Raw genomic sequence first — 10,453 nt, 5'->3', positions numbered from 1 at the left:
ATGGTTTGCACTCACATTCTCATGTGTGAAAGTTACCCCAAATCCACTGAGTGCAACTTGGAACTGTAGTCACTGACTACAATGGCAATTAAGAAGTAGATTCATGCCCACCATAACTAGCAACTTATAGTGCCAAGTGGGACAGGCCACAGATGTATAAGCATGGCCCAAACACTGCAGCAAGTGGTAAAGAATATAGTTTATATATAAGGCACAGCCTGACCTGATAATTTTTGCTACAATCTTACACAAGCTTGGTCTTTTTTTGGTGCAAACTCTAGAAGAAGAAGAAGAAGGATGTGTTTGAACCTCATTTAAACCACAACTCAGCGCTAGAAGCTCTTCAGTTCCAAAGCTTGGGCCTGGAACCTGTGAATTAAGACCAAAGAGGAGAGACCTTCTAAGCATGTTTAGAGTGCTTTTCCCTCAAATTCTTTCAAAGTTTGAGTATTCAGTGGTTTTCACTGAGGAAAGGACACAAGTCCTTACAAAGCTGGCTCCAGGTCTAACAGAGAGTGCAGGCCTGGTCCATCCAGAAGCCCAAAAGAAGTGGCAGTGCCACCAGTAACAGATTGGTGGGGGTGCACATCTCTGTCTGTCTACTTGCCTCCACTGCTTCACCTTTCACTCTTTGGAATGAAAAGGAAGAGGGGAGCAGAGAGAGAGAGAGAGAGAGAGAGAGAAGTAATGTGGAGGGAAGGGAAATGCTGAACTAGAGCATCGGACTCTGGGAAGAGCAGAGGTTGGCACGTCATTGGGTAAGGGCCATTTGGCTGCTTCAGGCATCAGGAGGTATTGGGCCAGCCATGAGAGAGTGGCTTGTTCTGGGTTAGTTAAGATGGTTAGAAGATCTTTCTTTTGAACAACTATATGGATATATGGCCTATACGGATATATGGCCATTTTGTTGCTTTCGCATTTGTCATACTGTTTGTCTCTTTCCTTACAATTTAGTCTTGACACTTTCTTCAGAAATGAGCAAGATGCATAAACAACTTCAGACAAACAAGGAATGTAAGTGTCTTTCTAAAAGCAATTTGGGTGATTTGTTCTTCTCTCCACACAATTAGACCAAAGGTGCAGTATGACGGAGCTTGTGTTTGGTCAGGGTGGATAAAAATAAATGATTTACAGAAATATATAAATATTGGGGTTTGTTTTTTTTTAAAGTAAAAGTTTTTTGTTTTAATCAGCTAAAATAAGCTTCTCTTTTAAAACTTAGCTGTTTGACAATGGAAGGTGAAGGTAGCGCAAATAGATATTTGCCCAATCCTATCCAACTTTCCAGTACCGATGCAGCTACAGTGCAGTCCTGTGATAAGGGAACAAATGCTCCGTTACTTTAAGGAAGGCTCTGTGACTGCCTCCCCACTGCAGGATGCTGCACACGCTCCATTGCCATGGCTGCATCAGCACTGGAAAGTTGGATAGGATTGGGTCCTCAGTCTGCTTAAAATACTGCCAACAAAGTAGAACAAGGAAGTGTATCAGATGCCTTATAGTGATCTGCTGGTTTGGGACTGTTTAAAGATTTTTTTTCTGTGCGGAAATGTGTGATTTTCGGAGGGAAAAATCTGGTGACCCTCATTGCTGACTTCACACACGATTTTCAGGAATGTGGTAGCATGCATGGAAAACTTTCCAAAAACCTTTCTGATTATTCATAAAATACTAGATTTCACTGTTTTTATAGTTCTTCCTTTAGGCTATACAAGTTGCTTGTTTGCAGGGTTGTGAAAAGTTGAAGTTAAAAAAAAAAAAAAACTCATTGATTTGCCCTGGAGGGTTAATCTTTAACTAATATTAGCTGAGGAAACTCTCTTTCACTGTTTCCTCAGGGATTCCTTGGGCCTCCTAATAGCTTCTAAAGCATTAAAAAAGGTTGCTTACAGTTTTACCAAAAAATTGGAAGTTGCAGTTTTTTACATCTCAGGCTCAGTCTGAGCCCGGCAGAGGCCACAGACGGATGTCCACGGCCTTTGCTGGGCTCAGAGGACCCTCCAGAGGTGATGGGAGCTCCTCTCTCCAGAGGGGGCATGTACCAGGGACGTGGGCAGGGAGGCCTCGTGGACCCAATCCACGGATAAGTGAATCCACAGATATAGATAAACAGACCCCTGTATACTAGAAATGTTCCTTTTTAGTCGCAAAAAAAATCCATGACATTTAAGGAGAGGGTCCAGGACTAACCTGAGCTCTCCTGACACCTGAAATAGTGTGCCAAATATTGCCCATCCTTCTCTGGGAGAATCTTCTTATTCTCCCTCTCCCTGAATGAGAGATGGAGATGTTGACGATGAATAAAAATATCTATACAAGTCCAGCCTTGTTATACATGGATTTTTTATACATGAATTTGACTCAACATGAATTTGACTCAACATGAATTCTATGGCAACCCAAGGGTCAGTGTAGAATCAAAAGCCTCTGGGTCGGGCAGGTGGCCCCATACGGAGGCTCAGGATTTTGTGGAGCAAAGCTTCACCAGTCCCGCCTCCTCCTGCCCCACCCCCTCCCCGGCACACCTCCTTCCCACTCTCTTCCCACCTTCCCTCTACCTCCCTCCTGGAATGCTTCCTCCCCACCTCCCCCCACACCCCCACCTACTTCTCCGCTGCCAGCAGTCTGTGCAACTGCAACTGGATCAGGCCATAGGCCCATCTAGTCCAGCTTCCTGTATCTCACAGCGGCCCACCAAATGCCCCAGGGAGCACACCAGATAACAAGAGACCTCATCCTGGTGCTCTCCCCTACATCTGGCATTCTGACTTAACCCATTCCTAAAATCAGGAGGTTGCGCATACACATCATGGCTTGTACCCCATAATGGATTTTTCCTCCAGAAACTCGTCCAATCCCCTTTTAAAGGCGTCTAGGCTAGACGCCAGCACCACATCCTGTGGCAAGGAGTTCCACAGACCAACCACGCGCTGAGTAAAGAAATATTTTCTTTTGTCTGTCCTAACCCGCCCAACACTCAATTTTAGTGGATGTCCCCTGGTTCTGGTATTATGTGAGAGTGTAAAGAGCATCTCCCTATCCACTCTGTCCATCCCCTGCATAATTTTGTATGTCTCAATCATGTCCCCCCTCAAGTGTCTCTTTTTTCTAGGCTGAAGAGGCCCAAACGCCGTAGCCTTTCCTCATAAGGAAGGTGCCCCAGCCCCGTAATCATCTTAGTCGCTCTCTTTTGCACCTTTTCCATTTTCACTATGTCTTTTTTGAGATGTGGCGACCAGAACTGGACACAATACTCCAGGTGTGGCCTTACCATCGATTTGTACAACGGCATTATAATACTAACCGTTTTGTTCTCAATACCCTTCCTAATGATCCCAAGCATAGAATTGGCCTTCTTCACTGCCACCGCACATTGGGTCGACACTTTCATCAACCTGTCCACCACCACCCCAAGATCTCTCTCCTGATCTGTCACAGACAGCTCAGAACCCATCAGCCTATATCTAAAGTTTTGATTTTTTGCCCCAATGTGCATGACTTTACACTTACTGACATTGAAGCGCATCTGCCATTTTGCTGCCCATTCTGCCAGTCTGGAGAGATCCTTCTGGAGCTCCTCACAATCACTTCTGGTCTTTACCACTCGGAAAAGTTTGGTGTCGTCTGCAAACTTTGCCACTTCACTGCTCAACCCTGTCTCCAGGTCATTTATGAAGAGGTTGAAAAGCACCGGTCCCAGGACAGATCCTTGGGGCACACCGCTTTTCACCTCTCTCCACTGTGAAAATTGCCCATTGTCACCCACTCTCTGCTTCCTGGCCTCCAACCAGTTCTCAATCCACGAGAGGACCTGTCCTCTAATTCCCTGACTGTGGAGTTTTTTCAGTAGCCTTTGGTGAGGGACCGTGTCAAACGCCTTCTGAAAGTCCAGATATATAATGTCCACGGGTTCTCCCGCATCCACATGCCTGTTGGCCTTTTCAAATAATTCTATAAGGTTTGTGAGGCAAGACTTACCCTTACAGAAGCCATGCTGACTCTCCCTCAGCAAGGCCTGTTCATCTATGTGTTTTGAGATCCTATCTTTGATGAGGCATTCCACCATCTTACCCGGTATGGATGTTAGGCTGACCGGCCTATAGTTTCCCGGGTCCCCCCTCTTTCCCTTTTTAAAAATAGGCGTGACATTTGCTATCCTCCAATCTTCTGGCACTGTGGCCGTTTTGAGGGACAAGTTGCATACCTTAGTCAAGAGATCTGCAACTTCATTCTTCAATTCCTTAATAACCCTTGGGTGTATGCCATCAGGGCCCGGTGACTTATTGATCTTTAATTTATCAATGAGGTCTGAAACATCTTCTCTTTTAACCTCTATCTGACTTAACTCCTCGGTTAGGAGGGGCCATTCGGGCAGCGGTATCTGCCCGAGGTCTTCTGCCGTGAAGACAGATGCAAAGAACTCATTTAATTTCTCTGCCATCTCTAAGTCTCCTTTTATCTCCCCTTTCCCTCCCTCACCATCCAGAGGGCCAACCACTTCTCTGGCGGGTTTCCTGCTTCTAACATATTTGAAGAAGCTTTTATTATTCCCCTTAATGTTGCTGGCCATGCGTTCCTCATAGTCTCGCTTGGCCTCCCGTATCACCTTCTTACATTTCTTTTGCCACAGTTTATGTTCCTTTTTATTCTCTTCATTAGGGCAAGACTTCCATTTACGGAAGGAAGCTTCCTTGCCCTTCACAGCCTCTCTAACTTGGCTGGTTAGCCATGCGGGCACTCTCCTGGATTTAGTGGAACCCTTCTTTCTTTGCGGTATACACCTCTGCTGGGCCTCTATTACTGTTGTTTTAAGCAGCCTCCATGCACTCTGGAGAGACTGGACTCTTTTTACCCTCCCTTTCAACCTCCTTCTAACCAGCCTCCTCATTTGAGGGAAGTCCGCCCGTCGGAAGTCAAGGGTTTTTGTTAGAGATTTGCCTGGTATTCTTCCCCCAACGTGCACGTCAAAACGGATCGCAGCATGATCACTGTTCCCCAATGGCTCAGTAACGTTTACATCTCTAACCAGGTCCTGCGTACTGCACAAAATTAAATCCAGAGTCACCTGTCCTCTGGTGGGTTCCGTGACTAGCTGATCTAAGCCACAGTCATTTAGCACGTCAAGAAATCCGGTTTCCTTATCGTGTCCAGAACACAAATTGACCCAGTCAATATGAGGATAATTGAAGTCCCCCATGATTACAACCCTGTCCCTCCTTGTCACCTCCCTGATCTGTTTCCTCATTTCAAGGTCCCCATTCGATTTCTGGTCTGGAGGACGATAGCACGCCCCCAGTATTACATCGCTGCACAAGCCTGGTAATTTAACCCACAGAGATTCTACGGTGGAGTCGGACCCACCTTCAATCTCTACTTTGCTGGATTCTATCCCTTCCTTAACATAAAGGGCCACCCCACCTCCAACACGCCCCTGCCTGTCCCTCCTGTAGAGTTTATAGCCCGGGATTGTGGTATCCCACTGATTCTCCGCATTCCACCAGGTTTCCGTTATGCCCACTATGTCAATATTTTCCCTTGTCACCAGACATTCCAGTTCTCCCACCTTTGCTCGTAGACTTCGGGCATTCGCATAAAAGCATTTATACACAGAATGCCCCAGGATGGGCTGCTTATTCGCTCCTTTGTCCCCGCATCCTCTCATTGTGCCAAACCGTCTATCACATCCCATCACCCTACCTTTCCCAATTTCTTCTCCTACCCTGCCTTTGTCTTGTTGTTCTCTAACCTCCCCATCCTCATCCCATAGGGATGAGGAGTCCCGAACTGGATGCCCCTCGGCTCCTGTCGGCCTTCCCCCAGGGATCAGTTTAAAAGCTGCTCTGCCACCTTTTTAATGTTATGCGCCAGCAGTCTGGTTCCATTCTGGTTCAAATGGAGCCCGTCCCTCTTGTACAGGCCCCGCTTGTCCCAAAACGTTCCCCAGTGCCTAACGAATCTAAACCCCTCCTCCCTACACCACCGTCTCATCCACGCATTGAGACCCCTGATCTCCGCCTGCCTAGCTGGCCCTGCGCGTGGAACAGGTAGCACTTCAGAGAACGCTACCTTTGAGGTCCTGGCTTTCAGCTTCCTGCCTAAAAGCCTAAATTTGGCCTCCAGGACCTCCCAGCTACACTTGCCCACATCGTTGGTGCCGACATGCACCACAGCCGCTACCTCTCCCCCACCACTGTCTACTAGCCTGTCTAGACGAGAAGTGATGTCCGCAACCTTCGCACCAGGCAGGCAAGTCACCATGCGGTCCTCACATCCGTCGCAAACCCCCCTCTCTATGTTTCTAATAATCGAATCCCCCACTACAAGAAGCCCCCGACCCCCCTCCCGCCGAGGAGTATCCCGAGTGCGTTCAGATACGGGCCCATCCCCTGGAGAAGGGGTCCCCCCTAGGGGATTGTTTCCCTCCTCTCCAGGATGACGTCCTCCAGTCCCGAGACTTCCCACCCGGGCAGCCGAGGAGCTGCACGCCTGAGGTTGGGACGAAGCCTGATCGTCCCCAGAAGTCTCCCCACGGTCCTCCTCTGGCTGCCTGCGCTTCTCCAGGTCGGCCACCAAGGCTTCAAGGGAGCGGACGCGTTCCCTGAGAGCCTGGAGCTCCTTGCATCGAGGACACACCCATGACTTATGCCCCAGAGGCATATAATCATACATGTGGCACTCAATGCAGAACACTGGATAGCCCCCACCCTGCTGCTGGCTGTCTGACTGCATAGCTTTTTTGTTGTTGTTGTTGTTGTTTTATTTAGGGGTCCTTTTAAAAACCGTACACTGGATAGCAGTCCTTTTCTCTAGGGAAGAGGAAGGGCAGTGTCTGGGGCCCTAGCCTCCTCGCCCTGCTGCTGAACTCGCCCAGATGCTAAACTCTTGTGCCTTACCTGGCACTTAGTTCCCGAGGCACTGGGTTCCCAGAGGCCACACGCGTCTGCAGAGAGCCTCACGCGATGGCCTGCCTAGCTTTATACTCCTGGCTGGCTCCTCCCCCCTCCTTCCTTCCTGATTGAAAGGGGGCTGGCCTTCCCAGGTGAGTTTACAAAAGCTCAGGAAGGCAAATGGCTGCTGATGGGCGTGACCTACTCTGCAGGCTCCTGAATGGACTGTTTGGATTAGCCTAATGGGGCTCTTAATGGGTTGGGAATTGGCCCTTCCTAGGTCCTTTCCCTCCTAGTTCTGTTCTCTTAGGCTGGACTGTTTTTGTAACCTCAAGCTAATTTTTATTTGGGTTTGTTTAATTATTTATTGCTCTCTAGATCCTGTGTCCCAATTTACTGACCTGTTTAGGTTATGTTCTAACTTAGATTAGGTTTAACCTGGGTTAAGTATAGGTTTAATTTAAACAAGTAGAAAAACCTGCTTTCCACTCCAAAAAGCATGTCATGTCTGGAGGGTGTTCTGAAGGCCAGGGATGCCATGCACAGCTTCCTGGCCCTCTGAACGAAAATCATCACTGATTTTTGTTCAACCAAAAACTGGAAGTGATGGTTTTTGGCCCTCAGAACACCCTCCAGACGCGACCAGAGCACATCTCCAGTCACATTCAGATGCCAAGTCCTGCAGACTGGATTATCCACAGGTTTCGACATCTGCAGAGGTTCTGGGAATGGAAACCCCATGGATGCCGAGGCACAACTGTACATACTTTTATATCACCAGAGAATATTATTGAAAATGGCAGTTGCAGATAGAATGGGACATGGTAAGGTGAGTGTAGCCATGGAATTTGGGAAGCTATGGTTAAATTCTGTGGAGGCTGTAAGGATCCAATCTGCACATATAGCAATGGGCTAGCTGGTGATGGTAGCAATGATGGAGGAAAAGAAGTAATGAGGTCCCAGGACATTGTTGGAAGGCACAAGATGTAGCAACTCTGCTGCTTAAGCAACGGGGCTGAGTCTGATCAGTGTTGAAATGTAAGACTGCCCCCAAATATTAAGAATTTCTTGATCTCTATGGAAGAGTGTGTCAAAAGTGCTAGAAATGGGTGTATGGGAAGTCTAGGGGAGAATGGCTTGGGGTGGAAGATGATGTGTTTGGAAGGGGACGATGCCACTTGTAGCCTCTCTGAATTGCTTGGCTGGCTTTCTCATTTAGGAATTGGTTAAAGGGTGAACCCAACAACAGCAACAACCAAGAAAACTGTGCCATGATCTATGAGGCTGGAGAATGGAATGACATGAATTGCAATCATGCCAGTTTTTATGTATGTGAGAAACCACTGCCTTCTGAAGATCCATGAAAAGCAATGCACACTTTTTCTTTAAAAAAATAAATAAATAAATAAAAAGAAGAAAAGAAAAGCGATGCACACTTTTCCAATGCATGAGAATAACAAGCCCTCCCTCCAGTCACAAAATTCTTTAAAAGCATCTGCTTTTGACTAAAGTTAGCTGTTAATTTCTAAGGAAAAAAATGTGGCACAGGTGAGATCTGTCTGGGAACACTGCCCATGGAAGCACTTTTTGTCAACATAAAGTTTAGCTCCTGATATTTATGGACTACTCTGTACATAGTACTCATGATGAGCGTAATTCACTCTGTCCTAGTTCAGGAGCACTTTTTTCTTATTTGTGATATTCCAGAGTTTAATATCTAACAACAGTTGCAACAAGGATAAGCAGAATAACTCCTGTGAACCATTTTTATGAATGCTTCATTATTTATCCAGATTCCCAGCCTGGTCAAATAAAGTTTTTTCAGGACACAAAGAGTGATCATCTGGAATCCCATCTAAACAGAACAGTTCACTGCATGTAAATCCCAACTTGCGTTGACTTCAATAGATTTAAAATTGTTGTGTTAACTGCTTCATCATATTATTTGGTGCCATTCTTTGTTTCTTTTCTTTACACACAGAAGTTGCCTACTTCTGTCAGCATTGTACCATTGGGTCAGGTAGATCATAATACAGTTCTGATTTGAATTTTCTGCACAGTTTCAAATGGATATTTTCACAGATCAAATTGTTTCAGCCTTCCCAGTTGTTGGGATTGTTGAATTTTAGCTTGGTTGCCCAAGGTTTCAAAGGGCTGTTAGTGACTGTTGCCTTCACTGAGACTAAGGCTGCAATTCTAACCAATTTTCCAGCACTGACATAAGGGCAATGCAGCTCCGAGGTACGGAAACAAACATTGCCCTTGCTTGCGGAGGCCTCCATGACTGTCCCCCAAATGCAGGGTGCAGCACATGCCCCACTGGCGCAGCTATGCCAGTGCTGGAAAGTTGGTTAGGATTGCGCCCTTAATCTACTTGGATTCTACCAATTTTAACATAGGAAAGCCTACACATGTGGAACCCCACACTCATACTCAAAAGTGGTACAGTCCATTTTACCACCTCAACTTGCTGCCTGTGTTGATCCAGGCCCTTTTAATTGTGTGCTATTGGGTATCAAGAACAATAGCAAGAGCAGGTACAGCGCCAAGGGGTAAAATTCATGCTTCAAAGTCACTGATGAGAGTTTCCTGTCACTGTTTTGTTAAAGTGAGAGGTGAATCATCGGATTTTCAGTCTTGTAACCACTTTGAAAACCAAGGTTGAACGGTGGAATGGAACTCTACGAATGAAGACATAACCATTTCAGGACTGTTCTGTATCAGGGGTAGGCATACATTCAACTTTAGGGATCCTAGTCCTTCAACAATTGTGTAGGATAGAGAATTTCAGCAGATGCAGCTTGTCATGCTGAAATTCCCTACTGAAATTCCCTCTGATCCCAAACCTCAACTGCCTTGTGGCTACATCCAGTTATGGAAAAAGGCTTCAGGAGTCAACCTCAAGGCAAAATCCGGAGCCGGAGTCCCTGAGGCAGTTCATGGCTGAACACAGTCACGTACTGGCAACTCCTGCGACGCCACTGGAACCAACCGTATTGGCCTCTGCCTTTCCATTGGACCATTTCAGTGACGTGGAGAGGAAGGATTTGCTGCATGGGTAACAGCCTATCCTCCATACCTACTTTACCCAGGCTTCGCGCACTGGAGAGGACACTCTGTTCCAGAACCACCATTCAGAGCGTGACACCATAGTCTTCCGAGACTGAAGGATGCCAACTCATATACAATTGTTAAAGGTCCAGGATCCCTAAAGTTGAAAGTTTCCCCACCCCTGTCCTATGTCAAAGGAATGCCATCAATGCCTATATCTAGGTCAGCACCATAAGAGGAGTAAAAGAAGATCCCCCTCCCCGCAATACAGTTGACTTAATATCAATACTAAGATGTACTTGACTCAAATGGGTGGCCTTGGAAGTTCTCCCTGTTAGAACACTACATGGATGCTCTCATCCTGTAGTTCTCTTCTGTGACTTTAAAGAGCTCCCAATTTGGTTGAAATTCCCTGAGCTCTGCATTTTTGGAATGCAGCAGTAAGGAAGTGGTGGCTCACATGCTTTTTTTTTTTTTCCTGGTAAAGTTCCTCAGTTCACTGAGTTTATGAATAA

Source organism: Tiliqua scincoides, chromosome 2, assembly GCF_035046505.1.
Source record: "Tiliqua scincoides isolate rTilSci1 chromosome 2, rTilSci1.hap2, whole genome shotgun sequence".
Classification (NCBI taxonomy): Eukaryota; Metazoa; Chordata; class Lepidosauria; order Squamata; family Scincidae; genus Tiliqua; species Tiliqua scincoides.
This window is presented reverse-complemented; position numbering follows the sequence as displayed.